This window comes from Peromyscus maniculatus, chromosome 20, assembly GCF_049852395.1.
Source record: "Peromyscus maniculatus bairdii isolate BWxNUB_F1_BW_parent chromosome 20, HU_Pman_BW_mat_3.1, whole genome shotgun sequence".
NCBI classification, from domain to species: Eukaryota; Metazoa; Chordata; class Mammalia; order Rodentia; family Cricetidae; genus Peromyscus; species Peromyscus maniculatus.
In genome coordinates this window covers 50,339,864-50,359,921 of record NC_134871.1, presented here as the reverse complement: position 1 = coordinate 50,359,921, position 20,058 = coordinate 50,339,864, and the positions used below count along the sequence as shown (strand labels likewise).

The 20,058-nt window shown below is 46.1% G+C and overlaps 1 protein-coding gene across 8 annotated transcripts in view; it reads right to left on the bottom strand.

Moving 5' to 3' along the window:
* The window catches only part of Sgsm3 (small G protein signaling modulator 3), a 32,173-nt gene extending 22,126 nt beyond the window's left edge, over positions 1-10,047 (bottom strand). For 6 of the 8 annotated variants that reach the window (XR_013046513.1, XR_013046512.1, XM_076556387.1 and 3 more), the window contains exon 1: positions 9,931-10,047. The gene's annotated coding sequence lies outside the window, so the exon portion shown is untranslated. Of the gene's footprint in view, positions 1-9,467; positions 9,551-9,592; positions 9,719-9,930 lie in introns of those variants that run through there. The other 2 variants (XM_076556382.1, XM_076556384.1) reach the window with 2 other exon arrangements.
* Between the last annotated feature and the right edge of the window lie 10,011 nt (positions 10,048-20,058).

The window sequence follows — 20,058 nt, the reverse complement described above, 5'->3', positions numbered from 1 at the left end:
TACCAACAAAGCCACACCTACTCCAACAAGACCTGCTGTGGGATGTCATTCTATATGCTGTGAATATGTGTTGCTCTGATTGGTTGATAAATAAAATGCTGATTGGCCAGGAGCCAGGCAGGAAGTATAGGCGGGGCAAGCAGATGAGGAGAATTCTGGGAAGAGGAAGGGCTGAGTCAGGAGTCACCAGCCAGATACAGAGGAAGCATGATGTGAAAGTACTGGTAAGCCACAAGCCACATGGCAACTTATAATTGATAGAAATGGGTTAATTTAAGATATAAGAACTGGATATCAAGAAGCCTGAGCCATTAGGCCAAACAATTTAAATAATATAAGCGTCTGTGTGTTTATTTGAATCTGAGTGGCTGTGGGCCCGGGCGGGACTGGAGAAACCTCCAGCTACACACACACACACAAAAGCTGCCTCGAAAAACAACAAAAAAGTATTTAGTTTATTTTATGTGTATGAGAGCTTTGCCTATATGTATGTCTATATACTATGTGTGGGCCTGGTGCCCACAGAGGTCTGGAGAGTGTTACATCCCCATCCCCAGTAGTTACAGACAGTCTGAAGTTACAGACAGTTGTGAGCCATAATGTGAGTGCTGGGAATCAAATTCTGGTCCTCTGCAAGAGCAAGAAGTTTCCTAACCAACAAGCCATCTCTCCAGCCCTGTCTGCACCAGCTCTCACCATGTACATCATGCTTCAGACAAAGTAAGGCTGACTCAACTGCCTTTGTGCTTTTTCCTTTGTTTCTTCTGCTTGGAAGGCTGCCTTGCATGTCCACTTTTTTCAGTTCTTCAGTACTCAGCTCTGAAATACCTCTTCCGTGATACTTTCCCTACTTCTGCCTCTCAGCATCTTCTATACTCACATAATGCCACACACACCACAGCCTCATTTAGCCAGCTGTGTACCTTATCTTTCCTAGCAGACTGAAGCTCTGTTCGAACTAAATCCTTCGGCATCTAGAACTTAAATTCAGGGTTTCTAGAGATTAAATCAGCTGCCTGTGTTCTGAGTACTTAGTCACCTACTGTATGAAGCATCTACATGTATATACCTTCCTTAGTATTTTGAAGATTTGATGAAAAAAATCTATATTTACCTTGTTTAAACATGGTACAGTGAAAGAAGGCCTGAGTTTGATGATCTGTTCTGTCACTTAGCTGTGAGCCCTTTAAGCAAAACAATCTCTCAAAACCTCCATTTTCCTTTTTTGTTGTTGTTGTTGTTTGTTTGTTTCTTGAGACAGGATCTCACTATATAGCCCTGGCTGTCCTAGAACTCACTATGTAGACCAGGCTGGCCTCGACCTCACAGATAACCATCTGTCTCTGCTTCCTGAGTGCTGGGATTAAAGACGTGCACTAACTACACTCAGCTAACCTCAGCTTTCCTATCAGTAAGATTAGGATAGAAAAGTACCTGCAGAGTAAGTGAATATGTACTTACCACCTCTAGCACCGTGCTCAAGACCCTGGCTTTAATCCCAAACACTAGAACAAAACCTCTACCACATATTTGGTATGGAAACCCTATTTTCTTTTTTCTTTGGTTTTTCGAGACACGGTTTCTCTGTGTAGCCTTGGCTATCCTGGAACTAGCTCATTAGACCAGGCCTGCCTCTGCCTCCCGAGTGCTGATTTAACTAAAGGCATGTACCACCGCCCAGTGGAAACCCTATTTTCTAAAATGGACTGATACATTATAACCTACCCCACATCTTAACCTGTGACAATGACAATCCTCCTCACTGAGTGGTGGAGTTTTTATGCCCCCTCCTCTTGACATAAAGCAAACTTCTGTGACTATTTCAACCCAGGGAATACTGCAGAACTAACATTATGTAGCACCTAAGGTTTTGTTATAAAAATGCCAATGCACTTTCACCAATTTCCATGAGATGCTAGCACATCTACCACACACTGTGATTTAGGAAAGGTTACATGGGAAGGTCAAGTATAGATGGTCAGTCAAATAGGGTAAGATCCAGGTGGCAGCCACCATTAACATGTAACACTCAAGACATACATGTAAGGACTGTTTTGTTAAGGAGGGTGAGGGGAGACAAAGTCTCAAACTGCTGGAGAAGATGGCTCAGGGGTTAGAGCACTGCTGCTCTTCCAGAGGCCCTATGTTTGATTCCCAGCACCCACACAGTGACTCACAACATCCGGGAGTCCAGTCCCCCAGGATCCAATGCCCTCTTCTGGCCTCTCTTGCACATGGTACATAAACATACATGGCCGGGCAGTGGTGGTGCACACCTTTAATCCCAGCACTCGGGAGGCAGAGCCAGGCAGATCTCTGTGAGTTCAAGGCCAGCCTGGTCTACAGAGTGAGTTCCACAGTGAGCACCAAAACAACACAGAGAAACCTTGTCTGGGAAAAACAAAACAAAAACACATACATGCACATAAAACACCTATACATATAAAATATTTTTTTTTTATTTTAAAAGAAATACTTTTTGAAAAGGGAAAAAGATGAGCACTGGCTGCTCTTCCAGAGGACCTGGGTTCAATTCCCAGCACCTACATAGTGACTCACAATTGTCTCTATGTCACTTCAGTTCTAAGAGATGTGAGGGCCTCTTTTGGCCTCTGAGGACACCAGGCTCACATGTGGTGCATAGACATATGTTGCTAGAGTTTTCCTTCCTTGCCCACAGTCAGGACAAATCTCTGTCACCCGCCAGTCCCACAGCCGCTCAAACCCAACCAAGCAAACACAGAGACTTATATTGCTTACAAACTGTATGGCCGTGGCAGGCCTCCTGTTAACTGTTCCTATATCTTTTTTTTTTTTTTTTTTTTTTTTTTGGGTTTTTCGAGACAGGGTTTCTCTGTGTAGCTTTGCGCCTTTCCTGGAACTCACTTGGTAGCCCAGGCTGGCCTCGAACTCACAGAGATCCGCCTGGCTCTGCCTCCCGAGTGCTGGGATTAAAGGCGTGCGCCACCACCGCCCGGCTCTGTTCCTATATCTTAAAGTAACGCATTTCTACAAATCTATACCTTGCCACGGGGCTCGTGGCTTACCAGCATCTTCACATGCTGCTTGTCCTGGTGGTGGCTGGCAGCGTCTCCTTCTGCCTTCCTGTTCTTTTATTTCTCTTCTCTGTTAGTCCCGCCTATACTTCCTGCCTAGCCACGACCAATCAGGTTTTATTTATTGACCAATCAGAGCAACTTGACATACAGACCATCCCCCAGTACAGCCAAGTGCAGACCATCTCAGACACCTGCACTCAGGCCCATGGTCCTAATCATCCTCTATGCAAACCTGCTGGGTAACGCCACAAGGAACCCAAGAAGGGCTCCCACAGGACATACATTAACATCCCACAGCAGACATACATGTAGACAAAACACCCAAACACATAAAATAAAAATAATTTCAAAAAATTTTAAAGTTTCACACCGTAGCCAGGGTGGCCTCACATTCACAGCAGTCCTGCCTCAGTTTCCCTAATACAGTGCTGGCAGTACACATGTGAGCTGCCACAGTCTGGCACTGAAAAGACCTTTTTCCTTTTGGTTTTTTCAAGACAGGGTTACTCTGTTTTACAGAGCCCTAACTATCCTGGAACTCAATTTGTAGATAAGGCTAGCCCACAACTCACAGAGATCCGCCTGTCTCTGCCTCCCAGATTAAAGGTTTGCACCACCACGCCTGGCTGAAAAAACATTTGTTGACTTAATAAGTAAAGATAATGGATAAATGAGACCCCAAAGAATGGTAAACAGACAAAGGAGCTTAATACAAGCCAAGGTGGTTGGGTTATGTATATATAAACCACAGAGCAGAAGTCACTCTGTTTAGGAAAACCAGGCAAAATATCTTGAGAGAAAGAAAGAGTTTGTTACCAAAGAAAAAAACAGGATAGAGCCAAGGCATGGTGGTGCTGTGGATATCACTCTATATAAATAGAACACTGATGGCCAGTGACCAGGCAGGAAGTATAGGCGGGACAAAGAGAGAGGAGAATTGGGGAAACAGGAAAAGGAGGAGAGACACTGCAGCCACAGCCAGGAGAAGCAGCATGTAAAGACGCCGCCGGTAAGCCACCAGCCATGTGGCAAGGTATAGATTTATAAAAATGGGTTAATTTAAGATATAAGAACAGTTAGCAAGAAGCCTGCCACGGCCATACAGTTTATAAGTGATATAAGTGTCTGAGTGATTATTTTATAAGTGGATTGTGGGACTGCGGGGCTTGGTGGAAGCTGGAGAGAAGCCCTCCAGCAACATGGTGGCACATGTCTGTAAGGAGGCAGAGGCAGGATGACAGACAGTTCAAAGCTGGCTTGGGCTATATAGCAATTATTTTGGATTGCCATTGGGATGGCAACCCAACATACCCCATGATCTGTGGCGGTCGGAGGACAACATACCCCATGATCTGTGGCGGTCGGAGGACAACATACCCTATGATCTGTGGCGGTTGGAGGACAACATACCACATGATCTGTGGCGGTCGGAGGACAGCTCTGTAGAGTCAGTCCTTCCACCTTTACACGGAACCAAACTCAGGTCATCAGGCTTGCACCTGCTGAACCATCTCACCAGCCCGTAGAGCAATCCGGAGGCCAGCCAGGACTACATGCAAGACTGCCTCAAAAAGGGGAAGGGAGAGAAAGGAAAGGGAGAAGGGGTGAGAGCAACACTGGACTTTACCCTTATTCTCAAGTCACACAAGTTAAGGATATTTGCCAATGGAACGCAAACATAAGAAGTGGGAAATGACCTGCTGTTTCCTGTCTTTAGAATGTTATCTAGAAGGCCCCACATTATTTTGTTAAGGGGGGGGGGGACCTTCTTTGAGCCCCAGTTGCAAATCATGTCTTTTCTAAGACTTCTTTTTATTATTGAGACTGGATCTTCCCTATGTTGCCCAGGCTCACCTGGAAATTTCTGGGTTCAAGCAATCCCCCTGCATCAGCCTCTGTGGTAGCTGGGAATACAGGCATGGGCCATCTCCTGTTTTAAGAATGAGGACTTTGGGTAATTAGTGCTTTCAATTTCGGTTTTCATGTTACTCTGGTTGAGAATCTATCCAATGAAAGCTAATCAATGAGTCAGAAGCTAATCTTCTAAAACATACATCATTAGAGAAAACCACAAATATAAAGTGGGGCTCAGGGAGGGCACACACCTGTGGTCCCAGTCCTCAGGATGCAGAAGCAAGAGGATCTTGTGTTCAAGGCCAGCCTGGGCTGTATGACAAGACCACATCTAAAACAAACAACAATAAAACACGCATAAAGACAGACAGCCACTGTGAGAAGGTTACTGTATCTGGGAGACAAGGGCTGGAGCCAGAAGTTCAAGGCCATTCTTAGCTGTATAGTTACTTTGAGGCCAACCTGGGCTACAGGAGACCCTTCTCAAACAAACCTCACAAATACAAAATACATAACACAAATGCTTTAAAGTGCAGGAAATGTGGAACTGGGTGTGGTGGCTGTAATCTCGGCACTCAAGAAGCAGAGGCAGGGGATGTCTGTGAGCTTGAAGCTAGCCTAATCTACATAGCAACTTTCAGGCTAGCCAGAGTTACATAGAGATCCTGTTTCCCAAAAAGGGGCAGGAAGTAAAAATATGAAAACAATCGGAAAAGACACACAATGTTAGAAGACTCAGATAACAGTAACTGTGCCTACTGAAAAGAGGCTAATGTCCCATTTGTGAATGGTGATCATAAGGCAGTGAGCCTACATTTTCAAAAGAGGAATGATTTATTATATATGCAACATTCAAAAACAGTGCTGTCAGAACAGCTGATAAGCTGCACAGAAAACTTAGCCTCATTATTGGGTCAGATGCTACTCCTACAAGAACTCATCTCTACCACGTGGAGCACAACAATCCCAAAAGGCATTCAACCTTCCAGTTATCACTCACCTACTGTTGATCTAGGGAGAGAGAGGTAAGGTGGTGAACAAGACAAAGGCCCTACTTTTCAAGAGCTCACACTGAGAGCTGGGGTTACAAAGACACACTTTGTGGTTCAGTTCCTAGTCTGTCAGACTCCAAAGCCTGCACTTTATCTTTCAACCATGTCACTTCACATGGTGGGGGGTGGGGGGTGGTGTCCCTCCCTGGAAGAAAAAGCCACACGTACAGGCTCATACTACTTCTAGATCAAGGTAAAGTTTCTCTCTGTTAGTGGTCCAGCATCTTTCCCCAGTTCTCAAGATTAAAGACTTTGATATAAGCGTTTAACATAAGATACTGACAGTTTCCAACTTTTTTTTCTCCCTAGTCCCTAAACCCGGAGGGCAAATCTTACAGAAGGTGGGATACACAGTAGCTATTCAGGACATGGCTAAGTGAAGTTCATCAAGGTGAAAGCCAGACTGTAATACACTAAGGAGCAAATGAAAGAGAGGGATAGAATCTGCCCCCATCGTTTGAGACAAATTTTGTGTATCCCAGACTGATCCAAACTATCTATGGAGTTGAGGATGACTTTAAACTCTGGATCCCCCTGCCTCCACTGGGAATACGGAGAGGTACCACCATATCCAAGCACTTGGTACTGAAGATCAAACCCAGGGCTTCATGCATGTTAGACAAGCAACTTACAAACTGAGCTACACCCCCAGGCCCAGAATCTGCTTTTTAAGGACAAATATAGAAAGGAAAATGGGCCAGGTGTGGTGGCACACACTTTTAATTCCAGCACTCAGGAGGAAGAGGCAGGCAGATCTCTGTGAGTTCAAGGCCAAACTGGGCTATAGAGCAAGTTTCAGGACAGCTAGAGCTACATAAAAGAGAGAATTTGTCTCCAAAAAAATATAAATAAATAAGTAAATAAAAGTGGGAGAAATTATAATTTCTGGGGGAACTATGACCACAGAAGTCATTTATATATGTAATGAGACAATTGAACTGGGAGTATAAATATATATATATATATATATATATATATATATATATATATATATATATATATATAGCTTGCCTAGCATATAAGAGTCCCTAGGTTTAATTCCAAGTGTCACATTAAAAAAATGAGCAAAGAGTTAAACATACTTGCTTTTGTTGCTGTTTTGCAGTGCCGGTATTGAACACAGTGCATACACACACAGTAGGCCCTGTACACAGCAGGTGAGTGCCCTATTATTAAGCCACATCCCCGGTACTTTGAATGTACTTGCTGATGAGGAAATACCGAACACTGCAAAAGAGCAGGAGTGCTGGGCACGGTGGTACACGCGTGAATTCCCAGCACTTGGAAAGTGCAGGCAGGAAGATCTTGTGGTCTAGGCTATTCAGCAAGCATATGGGGGAGGGGGAGAAACTGGGGGTGTTAGAGCTAGATAGAGTTGACTAGAAGTTGGCTTTGTCAGTGTTGGTGAGAAAAATCATTTAACCTCTAGGCCTAATTTACACATTCGTAAAACATAGTAACACCTACAATTGACTGTGACAATTACAGTGTTTATTAGGCAAAAGGGACTCAATAATTGCTTCCAACAGATTACTGTTGCAAGCAGTAGCCACACTCCTGTGTTCTAACTTCTCCAGACTAGCTGTCCTGTCCGGATTTCCTGTCCGAGTCCGCGTTACATGCAATGTCAAACAGGATCTTTATTTCTTCTGTGTTCCACCCTTTGTGCTATTCCCACTTCCTTATGACAGCGTGAGCTCATGAATGGCTGCTGTGGAAAATTACTGCCGTGACCAGCTGAGTAACAGGCAGAGTCTGGAGAACACGCGGATCAAACTGATGTTAAGTCACCAAATCGACAAGATTTTGGACTTCTGCCAAAATCTTCATTGATAACAAAGAAGAGATAAAGTGAAAATACATGCACAGAACATTTGTGTGTGCGTGTGACTCTAAGCCAAGAAGATGCTCTTGCAGCCACTCCAGGCACAGTGCAACCAAAGAGATGGTCTCCTGAGTCACGTTCTCAGAATTTCCCTCACTTCTATGACATACTACCCCAGTTCGTTCTTCTATCAATGTGACGAGTCCCCAAATTCACAAGGAAAGGAGGTTGGTGTGTTTTTATGTAGCGCCAACCTTTGGTTCACAACCTTCTTTCTTTTGCTGGGAACTAACCCGAAGGTCTCCTCATGGTAAACCAAGACTCTCCCTAAGCCACGTCCAGGACTCCCCTATTCATGTCTGTCCATGGGTCATAACCATCAACCCAAACACCTCCCTTCTCACACAGATCTCACACATCTGTGGTTAAAAACGGACAGAAAGTTGGGTGTGGTGATCCATGCTTGTAAGCCCAACATTTAGAAACAGGGGCAAGTCTACAACAGAAAGTTCCAGACTAGTTATCGACGAACAGCAGCAGCAGCATCGGGGGCTGGAGCCACAGCTCGGTGGTAAAGAGTGAATGCTGCTCCAGCAGAGAAGCAGAATTTGGTTCCCAGAGCCCATAACAGCTTCACAGCCGACTACAGCTCTAGCTCCAGCAGATCTAAAGCCATCTTCTGACTTGTGCAGGTTCCTACCCTCCATGCATCTGTGAATACACACACACACACACACACACACACACACACACACTAAACCTTAAAAGTTTAAGGCCAGGCGGTGGTGGTGGTGGTGGTGGTGGTGGTGGTGCACATCTTTAATCCCAGCACTCAGGAGGCAGAGCCAGGCGGATCTCTGTGAGTTCGAGGCCAGCCTGGGCTACCAAGTGAGCTCCAGGAAAGGCGGCGCAAAGCTACACAGAGAAACCCTGTCTCAAAAAAACAAAAAAAAAAAAACAAAACAAAACAAAAAAAATCTTAAAAGTTTAAATTCAATCAACCAATCCAAAAAAAAAAAAAAAAATCAAGATGAGATAAACGACAAAAAGTTACATCAAGGATTTGGGGACCGCTCAGTAGTGGAGGGAGGCCCTAATCAAATCACAATTTGATTAGGATTATCAAAAACAACCACAAAGCAAGGCATCAAACCTTTACTTAGAATCAACAGCAAATGCTCATGGAGAACAGAGAGAAATGAACCCAAACACAGGTCACTAATGCGTGGAGTCCAGAGAGGACTGGAAGCTAACCAAAGGAGTGAGGGGTAAGGAACCAGGAAATGCGTGTGCCTTTAAACTTACTCACCAGCACACTTAGAAAAGCCACAAATAAAAGACATGAAACTGAAAAGTAGTCCAGTTAAAAATCTGATTGTTCAGGGCTTGAGAGTGCACTTGGCAAGCAGAGCAAAAGCAGGCAGATTTCTGAGTTTGAGGCCAGCCTGGGCTACATAGGGACAAACTTGAATTTACCTGGAAAAATTTCTTTTAAGGGATTAAAAAAAAAAAAAAAAAAAACCATTCTGGGTCATCTCTAAATATCCCACCCACCAAAACCAAACCCCACGGTGACCCATCCCAAATTTCATAGGCAACACGAGACTGGAAGCTTCGACACAATCTGTCACGGAAAAAGAAACTTCGAAGCGTCTCTATTTCCCACGAGTGCATTACCGCCACATCACAGCAGTCGGATCCACACCGAAATCCCGGAGTAATTCCCAGAACTCCAACCGGAAGGAAGCACACAAGGCGCCCCTGCCTAAATGAATGCTCGCCTCAGTTTCCCCGATGCTCACCCAGGGCAGCGCGCTCAGACTCGGCCTAAGATGCTGAACCCGAGTCTTGGGTGAAAAGCCCCCCGAGTGCGCTCGGGAAGGGCTGTCACCCGCCGAGAGGCCCGCGGCAGCCCCGCTTCACCGACACAGTGCCCGCGGCGGGCGCAGTTTCTCCGGAGGGGGGTGGGTCTGTCACGCGCGTCCCGGGTCGCCGTGGGAGCAGCCGCCGCGCCGCAGCAGCCCCGCCGCCCCCGCCCGGCTGCCCCACCGCCTCCCCCTCAGCCCCCAGCGCTGCCCGCGGCCTCCACCCAAGGCACAGGGGAGCGTCCGCCTCGCGGGGAGGCGCGCGCCCCGCTCACCTGTCTCACGGCCACCTCAGCAGGTCCGACTCCCGGCTGGCTCCCAGTCAGCGCGCAGCGGACCCTCTGCGCACGCGCGGACCGCAGAGCCGGCGGCCGCAGAGCATGCTGGGGGCTGTAGTTCCCCAGAGAGAGAGACTGGACCACTCCGTATTTCAGGCCTCCTTTTGGAGATGCCCGAGGCACCCGGTCCACAGTGTGAGCAGGTCTGGGTTAGTTTGGAGCAGTCAGGATGGGGTCGGTGCACAAGGCTGGAGACCGGCTTTCTCTTTCAGGCTTAGAGTCTCCAGACCAGTTTAATCTAGTTTTCCATCAGTCAGGCCCTAGGGGAAGAACTAATTGGTTGAGGTTATGACCAAGAAGGATGCAGTGCGTGGAGCCTGAGGGCCTGCTTTTGAGTCACTCAGTTAACGTCTAGCGTGTCCATGGGAACCCAGAATTTAAGGCTGCCGTGAGAACTCGATGTGTTTGGGAAACATTTAAACGCAGTGCCAACGAACAATCCAGAAAGATGGCAACTGTTGCTGCCACTGCTGGCAAGCAATCTAGCTTGAAAAGATTGAAACATGCCCCTGCCTCTTTGCAGAACGGCTATCAACAACTTCAACAGCCGTAAAGGGGCATCTCACCCAAATCTGACAAGACCGCGTCTAAGCTGCTTTCTAACATGCACACCTCTTCTTAGTGTTGGTTTGCAGCTGTGCCCGGGTGAACGAAAGCCAAGCGTACCAAACACAAGGCATGCTCAGTCATGACCTGACTGTACAATATCTGGCTTACAATAAGCACTTCGGCAGGTTTTTCACGTCTCCCAAGCACTAGAATGAGCTGAACACAGAGTGAATGTAATCATTCCCATTTGCTGTGAGAATTCCTTCCCCAGGAGACAAATATCTACTCACGCTTCATAAGGTCCCAATGACAGATCCAAGTACGATACCGCTGAAGTTCAACCCAGAGAGCCAATGCGTCCATCAGACTTACTTACAGATTACAGGTGATGGATTGGAGCGTGGGTGACCACAAAGCAGCCACACGGCCATCTCCACCACGGCTGAGTGGATGGAGCTCTTCTCAACTTCCCTAAACCTATATAATCCAGCACATCCTGAGACCCTGAGGCCGTGTGCAATTAGGGCAGATTGCCTCTAAATGGCTATGAGGAGCAGCTGTAATCTCAGGTGGGGGGAAGTTACCCTCTTCCTCGGCCCCTCCTTCTCAGAGGGATGCCAATAGTCTAAAAGCCCTACTGTGAGGGCTGCTTCCAAACGGGCACAGCTGACTTCATGATGGCGTTTTTCTCAGAGGACTGTTGTACACCACCATTTAGAGAAGGGCTGATCAGAACTGAGCAAGTAAGTGGAAAATCTGGACTCTGAATCATCATCTAAGAAGTTATCTTCTCGGCTGCAGCACCCCTTCTAATTGTATGCACCACTCCCCCAACACACATGAAACATTTATAGATGCAGCCAGGCAGTGGTGGCTCACACCTTTAATCCCAGCACTCGGGAGGTAGAGGCAGGTGGATCTCTGTGAGTCCGAGGTCTACACAGCTAGGTCCAGAACAGCTAGGGCTGTTACATAGAGAAACCTTGTCTCAAAAAAACAAACAAAAAGTGTATAGATGTATTTATTTTATGTGTGTTAGTGTTTTACCAGCATGTATGTGTACTATGTGTATGCCTAGAGGTCAGAAAAAGGCATTGAATCCCTTAGAACTAGAGTATGGAGGGTTCTGAATCACCACACGGGGGCAGGAATTGAACCCAGATCCTCTGCAAGAGCAACTAGATGGCTCTTGCTGAGCCATCTCTCCAGCCCCTCAGTTTTTGTGTTTTAGACAAGGTCTCTCTGTGTAGCTTTGGCTGACCTGGAGTTTGCCATGTAGACCAGGGTGGCCTCAGACTCAAAGATCGGCTTGCCTCTGACTTTCAAGTGCTGAGGTGTGCCACTATGTCTGGCTCATGAAACATTCCTTATTTCAAAATGCTGCATAAGAACTCTACAAATATGTCTAGGCTACATTGATCGGAAATCAGGAAGAAAGAAAAATAAAACTGTTTAAAGCTCCTTGGATGTGAATGCTCAAGGCCAGGCCCCCCTCAATTCTGAAATGTCAAATGTGTGTGAGATGGGTATTGATGTAATTCAGCCAAGCTGCACACGTGTGAGAAAAACAGCACCTGCCCCATGAAACAAAGTAGACAGGAGAAGTTTCACCAGCCAATACCAGAGTGGCAGAGAGTTCTTTGAATCAAAAAGTTGTTTCTGAGAGCTGACAGGAGCTGGGAATGGATAGCTTAAACTTTTAATCCCAGCACTTGGGAGGCAGAGGTAGGTGGATCTCTGAGTTTGAGGCCAGTTTGATCTACAGTTCCAGGACCACCAGGACTATACAGAGAAACCCTGTCTCAAAAAAGCTAAACCAAACCAAACAAAAAAGTAATACTTATTTCTCCTAGGCTATCACAAACTAAATGAAACCATTTGTTTGTATTGAGACAGAACTTGAATATGCAGCCCAGGCTGTTGTCGAATTCATGATTCTCCTGCCTCAACACTCCCAAGTGCTGGGATCACAAGCCAAGCTAGAAAGGAATGTAGAGTGTGCATATGAGTGTGTGTGTGTGTGTTCCCTCCCACACACCCCTCTCCCCTCACCCAGGTCTCACCCAAGCTGGCCTCAAACTGTCTATGTAGCCAAGGATGAACTTCAATTCTGATCCTCCTCTCCTGTATGCAGAGATCATTCATAGGTTGGTGTCACTATGGTTTGTGAAATGAACATTTTTTTTTTATGTGCATTGATGTTTTGCTGCATTTATGTCTGTGTGAGGGTGTCAGAAGCCCTGGAACTGAAGTTACAGACAGTTGTGAGTTGTCATGTGGGTGCTGGGAATTGAACCCGGGTCTTCTGGAAGAGCAGCTGGTGCTCTTAACAGATGAGTCATCTCTCCAGCCCCCAAAGTCTGTTATTCTCTTTTCAACCTTGGGGGGAAAGTGAGCAACTCATTTATCTAATGAACTATGGGCTAAATTCTTAACCTAAACCTTGTTTGGATTTTTGCATTACATTTCAGACCTATTTACCTATACTCTTATAAACAGCACTATCCCAATTAGAACATTTTAAAGACAGCTGTCTTATTAAAATTTAAAACCATGGAAGAGGTATTACAGTCAGAAGTTCAAAAGACCATTTCCCAGTGCCCTCAAGCCATGGCAGTGACAGGGGACAACATCAGAGGATGGAAACTGCCTGGTGGCCTTTATGGAGCATCCCTTCCCCCAGATTCACACTTAATCTAATATTGGAGATGACCATGTATTTCTCAGGATTCCCTTGTGAGGATTAAGAATGAAGGACTCCGAAGAAGTTCTTAAATCCTCATGTAATGGTTTGTCCTAGTCTCATCTTCTGACGGCCTTGAAATTCTAGCCAGAAATGTAGCTCAGTTTCTGGAGGTAGGACTTTTATTTCCCATTTATGCATTTATAATTTATTTTGGTGTTTGTTGTAGAGGTCACGTGCCATGGCATGCCCATAGAGGTCAGAGGACAACTTGCCTGAGTCTTATCTTCTTCCACCATGTGGATTCTAGAAACCAAACTCACCACCAAGCTTGGCAGCAAGATCCTCTGTCCACGGAGCCATCTCACTGGCCTCTTGGGTTTTGGGACAGATTCTCCTGTATCCCAGGCAGGCTTTGAACTCCTGATCCTCCTTCCTCCACCTCCCAAGTGTTTGGATTTCAGGTGTATACCACCCTACTCAGCTAGAGTTAGAACTTTTCCTGAGGCAAATTACCATCCACTCACCACTAAACCTTTTTCTTCACAAAATTGACTTAGCAGCCTTTTTTTTTTTTTTTTTTTTTTTTTAAGATTTATTCATTTATTATGTATACAGTGTTCTGTCTACACATATCCCTGCAAGCCAGAAGAGGGCACCAGATCTCATTACAGATGGTTGTGAGCCACCATGTGGTTGCTGGGAATTGAACTCAGGACCTTTGGAAGAACAAGCAGTGCTCTTAACCTCTGAGCCATCTCTCCAGCCCCTTACTTTTTTTTTTTTTTTTTTTTTTTTGAGCTGAGGATCGAACCCAGGGCCTTGTGCTTGCTAGGCAAGTGCTCTACCACTGAGCTAAATCCCCAACCCCAACTTAGCAGCCTTTAATCCCAACACTAGGCACTCAGGAAGTAGGGCCAGGTGGATCTCCGTGAGTTTGAGGCCAGCCTGGTCTACCTGAGAGTTCAGACAGAGCTACAAAGTGAGACCTGAGACCCTGTTTTTTTTTTTTTTAATTTAATTTAATTTTATTTTTTTTAAAGTTGGCTTATCAGAACTTCTCTGTACATGGCACTTACAAGGTGATATGTCACACTAGAAGCCCAGCAGAGAAACCACATTTTAATTGGTGTCTACAGTCAGAACTAGCTGAACTTGCAAGGTAAAAATGCCCATCCATTGGACTCCATCTGCAGTCAAGGTCAAATCTTATATGTAATATACGTGAATTCCAGTGTTTTCAAACATATGCTATAATGGCTGCGGTGGAATGCTGTTCTTTATGAGAGCAGCCGTGGCGACCCTCACAGTCAGACCTGTTGATGCTCCCTCACACAAGTACTGGGCAGGGAGGGGCATTTGACCCTCACCTGAGATCCTAGCTACCCTCCTGCCTCCTCTCCCCAGACTTCACATAGACTTAAAACTCCATACATAGTTCTACCCCAGCTTCATATAGACTTAAAAGGAACATATGGCAATTGGAAGGTTTCCCAAAGTGGGTGCCCCATCTTTCCAGCCATGGGAAGTTGACATGTCTGAGGTCACCAGGATTTTCAATGATGTGGTCATTTTGGGGTCACCCACGCTCCTAGAAGTAAGCCAGTAAACTTGAAGGTTCACCAAGCTGGACTTAGGTAGGATTGTGTCTTTGGTCTGTTGTGGGCAGGTGTCTTATCTGGGGTGAGTAGAAGTTTGCTCATGACTCCCTAGAAAAAGTTAACATAACAATGACTAAATGTGTGTGGTGGTTGAAAGAAAATAACCCCCAAAAGGGTGGCACTATTAGAAGGTGTGGCCTTGCTGGAGTAGGTGTGGCCTTGTGGGAGGAAGTGTGCCACAATGGGGGCGGGCTTTGAGTTCTCCTAGGCTCAAGTTACTTCTAGTGTCACAGACCACTTCCTGTTGCCTGCAATATGTAGGACTCTCAGCTACTTCTCCAGCACCATGTCTGCCTGCATGCCACCATGTCCCACCGTGATAATGGACTGAACCTCTGAAAATGTGAGCCACCCCAATTAAATGTTTTTCCTTCATAGGAGTCACTGTGGTCACGGTATCTCTTCACAGCAATAGAAACCCCAACTAAGACAAAAATATAATTTCTCTTCCAGGTGGAATTCTGACACAGAAAAAGGCCATTAGCTAAAAACGAAAGACGTCAGTTAATAAGAACCTATCAATACTGGTTAATCTTGACAACTGTATCATGCAACTCTGCCAACAAGGTTGCCTGAGTAGACTGCAGAGGAAATGACTTTTTGATGGGAATCCCATGGCGACCAGGGCCTCCCGCCACTGCCTCCCACATGCTGAAGTTGTAGCTGTACTACCATGTAACTTGAAACCACTCTAAAATTAAGTTTATTGAAACAAAAATTACACATGGTTTGCACATATGCTGATGCTCAGCTATATATCCCCTGCTCTCCTGACTTAACTGTTGCTTGATTCACAGATTGAGACAAGGTCTATGTGGACTTCCAACTCAAGAGTTCTGTTTTACCAACATACCTGGCTAGCTTTAAATGTACCTTTTCCTCTTTACCTATGCATTGTTTATGTATTCACACAGGGTGTTGTGTAATCCAGACTGGCCAGGGACTTGCTATGTAGCAGAGACTACCCTTAAACTCCTGATCCTCCTGCCTCCACCTGGGTCCGTATGTTTGAACAGCAAGTGCTTTTACCCCTAGTCATCTCTCCAGCCCCAGGACATGGTGTTTCCTGGATATCTTCTGTGACAGATCCCTTTGCACAGTCCCAGCTCACTTGACCCCTGCAGACCTTCACGATTTATGCCAGTCTAGACCCTGCTATTGCGTTTCCACTTAAGGATATATTTGCAAGTAACAGAGATGAGATTTGATATCAGCAGAAGAGGATGGCAAGTGCCCAGCTGTTTGCAGCTGGACAGGAAGCCTGTCATCCTGTGATCTGCCCAAGCCCCGGTGTCCATTGTGATTCTGATTGGGATTTTCGACACCAGCTGATCGTAATTCCAACTTTAGAGAAAGCACAAGTTTCTCCCTTCCCGCAAACCTGCAGCTCCAATCAGATGCCACAGGGGAAACAGACTGATTGCACTTAAGAGTCTAATCACAAGTGTGTAAATACAGGGAACAAAAGAGCAAAGTAACACACAAACCCACCCATTCAAAGTACTCAAGAGAAACAGGCCAAACCAGCCATCACCACACAGGTCTAACTGAGCTAGCCTATCTTGTTTCCATATCTTCTGTGAAGAAATTAACTAAAATCCCTGGTATTTAATGTCCCCAGTGTGCCTGATGTGATACTGAGAGAGGCTGTTTCCTTGGAGCAGCTTTCAGAATGGCCAGTGCTCAGAGCAGAGCTCAGCAACTCACTTCTTCGTTTTAGACACAGCAACCTCAAACAGTACAGGGGATTCAACATGGGCCTCCAGTTTGTCCTCTCCTACCGACTATAAACCTAATCTCTCAAAATCTCTCTGAGACAGGGCCTCCATGTAATCCTGGGTGTCCTGGAACCACTATGTAGACCAGGCTGGCCTTGAATTTACAGAGATCTATCCACTTCTCCCTCCCTAGTTCTGGGTTAAAGACATGCTGCTACCATGGCTGGTCCCCTAATCTTTTTTTAAATTATATTTTACCTATTTTTGTGCTGTGATGTGTGTATATATGTGCATGTGTGACAAGGCACGAATGTGGGGGTCCAAGCCTTCTTCCACGTGGTCTCGGGGATCAAACTTAAGCTGTCAAACTTGGTAGCAAGTTCCTTCACCCCTGAGCTATTTCACATGCCTCCAACTCCTTTTTGAGACAAAGTCCCTTGAATCACAGACTGACGGTCAGGATTGCAGATGTGTACCACCATGCCCAGTCTATGCTGTGCTGAGGATCAAACCAGGGCTTCCGGCATGCTAGACAAGCAGTCAGCCAACTGCGTGACATCCTGTCATCTTTTGTCTCTTTGCTAGGTCACCCAGGCTGGCTTTACCTTGCCCTGTAGCCCAAGCAGGCTGGGAAGTTCCATGTTCTGAGAAGCTGAACTGCAGAGCTCCTTCGGTACCTTTTCAAGAGGAAGCCCTGAGTGGTAATGTCCACCAGAAGTCCAACTACTGAGGAAGCTGGGTCAGGATTACTTGAGCGTAAGACTTGGAGACCTTCGGGGCGACAGTGAGACCTTCAAGAGGGAGAAGGCGCAGTAAAAGGAAGCGGCAGCTGTGGTGTTCAATAGGTTCACAAATGCATTTTTCGGGGCCATGCAGATAGAGGGCTCATTTGGCAATTCATAGCATACAAACACAAGGACCTGAGTTTGAGCCCCCAAACCCACCAAAAAAGACAAGCATGGTGTTGGTTGCTATCATCCAGTGCTGGGGAGAAGGTATACAGAGTGGGACCCTTGGGCTTGTTGGGCAGACAGTCACTCTAGCCCGATCAGTGAGCTAAGGTTCAATCAGACTCTGTCTCAAAAAGCACAATGGAAAGCCGGGGTGACAGCCTAGTAGCTAAAGTACTTATGATGCTGCTGGGGACACAGAGGTCCTTGTGCTCACAGATAAGCACTGGGGAAACCAGGAATGTTAAACACACAGGTTGTCTCTTTGAAAGAAGACGTATAACCAGTTTTCTGCCCTCAAGAATGGGAATGGATGTGGCTAATTATAGACTGTGACCTTGGCAATGTGGTACAGCCAGGCCACAGCTGGCTCCCCAGACTTACGTTTATCTCAGTCATCCTCCCCAGACCCTTATGTTGAGCACTGTTCTTCAGTCAATATATAGCACCCATCTATATGGGAGAAGTCACATGTACTTTACAAACAGGACCAGAGGTGGTTTACAGCCTGGTGACCTTTGCTCTATTTGTATGACTAAGACCACACCAGATCCTCCCCCAGACCCTTAAGACGTCACATGTAGTCAATATACAGACCCTGTCTTTAAGGACGAGGTCACATGTACTTTATAGAGTTTTGATGTAGCCATGCTTTAAGCTTTATTGTGCACACGGGACTGAGTTATCACCAGGAAACTTTTCCAAATTGTGCTGTACTTAAATATGCCTAAAATAAATTGCCCAGTGTCAGACTCGTGAAGTTTGAACCGGATTTCCTTCTTGCCTCTCACAGAATGTCACTCTGCTGGCCATGATGCTTGTAGACACTCCCACACTATGCAAGCATGAAGACCTGAATTTGTATGCCCACCTACACTCAGCACTCACAAAAAAGCCAGGCACAGCAGTGTGTACCCGGGAATGCCAGGACCAGGGGAGACAGACACGGGCAGATCCTGGGGACTTGCTCGATAGTCAATCTAGTGGAAACGTAGGTGTTGGGTTCAATAAGACCCTGTCTCAAAAACAAGGTGGAGAGAGAGAAAGATGCCCAGTGTCACTTGCTGACCTGCACACACATACACAGCCCCACACCCAGCACACAAACAAATGCATTTTCCTGGGAGAGCAGAGCATGACTGTGGCTCATGCCTGTTGCTCCTGAGCTGTATGGAGACGTCGTTGGTCGGTTTGAAGCTGTCCTTTCCTTTCCAATAGATGCTCTTCACTTCTGGCTTTTGTTGCAGGGGACCAAGTCCAGGGCCCTGTGCATACGAAGCTAACATGGACACTGAGTTACCTCAACCAATTTCTGGCTCCATTTTTTTAAAAACACTGTCTCAATCTGTACATTATATGGCCTGGAACTGTCCCATGGCAATCATCCTGCCTCAGCCTCCCAGGGGCTGGGGTAACAAGGCTGAGTCAGCAATCCAGATTCTGGATACTCATGAGCACCGATGGAGTGGTCCAGACTTCCCTCCTTCAAACGCTCCTGACAAGGTTGTCTTCCAGCTCCTTCCTGGACAGGAGCCGGGGTTGTGGGCCACCTCAGATAGGTGACAAGGAGTACGGACCTCAGTTGTTCTTGCTGGACAACAGACCACGATACCATCCTTCTACTAATAGTATTTAAAGTGCTGATGAGCGTGTGTGTGTGTGTGTGTGTGTGTGTGTGTGTGTGTGTGTGTGTGTGTGTGTACATACGTGCGCGCCTGCCATCCCCACGCCCTAGAAGCTGAGGCACAAACTCACGATTTCAAGGCCGGCCTGGAGACGCCCGCCTACACTAAATCCAGAACTCCAGCACTCCTCACAGGATGCTGGGGTCTGTAGAGGCGGGACGTTTCTCTTTGGACATATCCAAGACTGAACATAACACGGAGTCTGGATTAGTATCTGGTGACCTTTCTGGACACCATTACCACAATGTATCCCAAAACTTAGTTCTGGATCTTACTGAGTTTAAGGTAGACTTGTTTACATTTACCTTGCTAGATGAAATATCAGTTATTACCAAGCTGGTTAATTCGCCTAGTTTCTGTCCACTAAAAGTCTGATGAATAAAATCTTCACGTCTGTCTTGTAGGCAGGGTTTCTCTATGTAGCCTGGCCTGGCCTGACACTCACTGTGTAGAGCAGGCTGACTAGCTGGGCCAACTTTCCAGCCCTTTGTTTTCATCTATACCAAAACATGCAGCCCGAGGCAAGGCTACGTCTAGTGTTCCCCTTCCAGCTGGGCAATTCATAACTCAACCTTTGACGAGCTTGGCTAATCCAATACCAATCTACTTAACAAAGATCAAAGACTGGCAGATGCCATGATGTAATCCATTTACCCAGTGAGCATTTCCCTGATAAGCAAGCCTCTCCAAAAGATGAAATAGCCACAACCTGAGCTAAAGGGACCCAACAACACTCACTCTTTTTTGCTCTTTAGCTACAAACTTCAGTACTTATCCAGGCAAAGAGAACCTTAATCAAGGTCTGATGATTCTGAATCA